A 514-nucleotide genomic window follows, 5' to 3' on the forward strand; every position below is an offset into this window, starting at 1 on the left:
TTGTAGAGAAAATATTTTTTTTCAAAATTAATAAATTTGCTTCCTAAATTCTCTTATCTATCTCTCCATTTTTCTATTTCTCTCTACCATTTTTACTCTATATATAATATATTATATATTACTATCTAATTTAATAACTAAATGTGTCATATGACACTCTCTTATTAAAATTAAGAGAAAATATTTTTCTCCAAAATTAATAAATTCTCTTCCTAAATTCTTTTATCTACCTTTTCTTTTTTCTATTTTTCTCTACCCTTCCCTCTCTATATATAATTTATAATTTATATTTTATATTAGTAATTTGACAAATCAAAATGTGTTACCTGATAGTTTTTATTACAATTAAAATAAATTTTTTTCTTTTAAAATTAACAAACTTCCTCTCTCATACTTCATCTTTATCTTTCTCTTTTTTTTTTCTCAATCTCTATTTTTTTTACCTTTCTATTTTAAAAAAAAATAAATTTAACAAAATGATATAATTCAAATAAAACATATTATTATTATTATT

The sequence above is a fragment of the Arachis duranensis genome, chromosome 3 (assembly GCF_000817695.3).
Source record: "Arachis duranensis cultivar V14167 chromosome 3, aradu.V14167.gnm2.J7QH, whole genome shotgun sequence".
NCBI lineage: Eukaryota > Viridiplantae > Streptophyta > Magnoliopsida > Fabales > Fabaceae > Arachis > Arachis duranensis.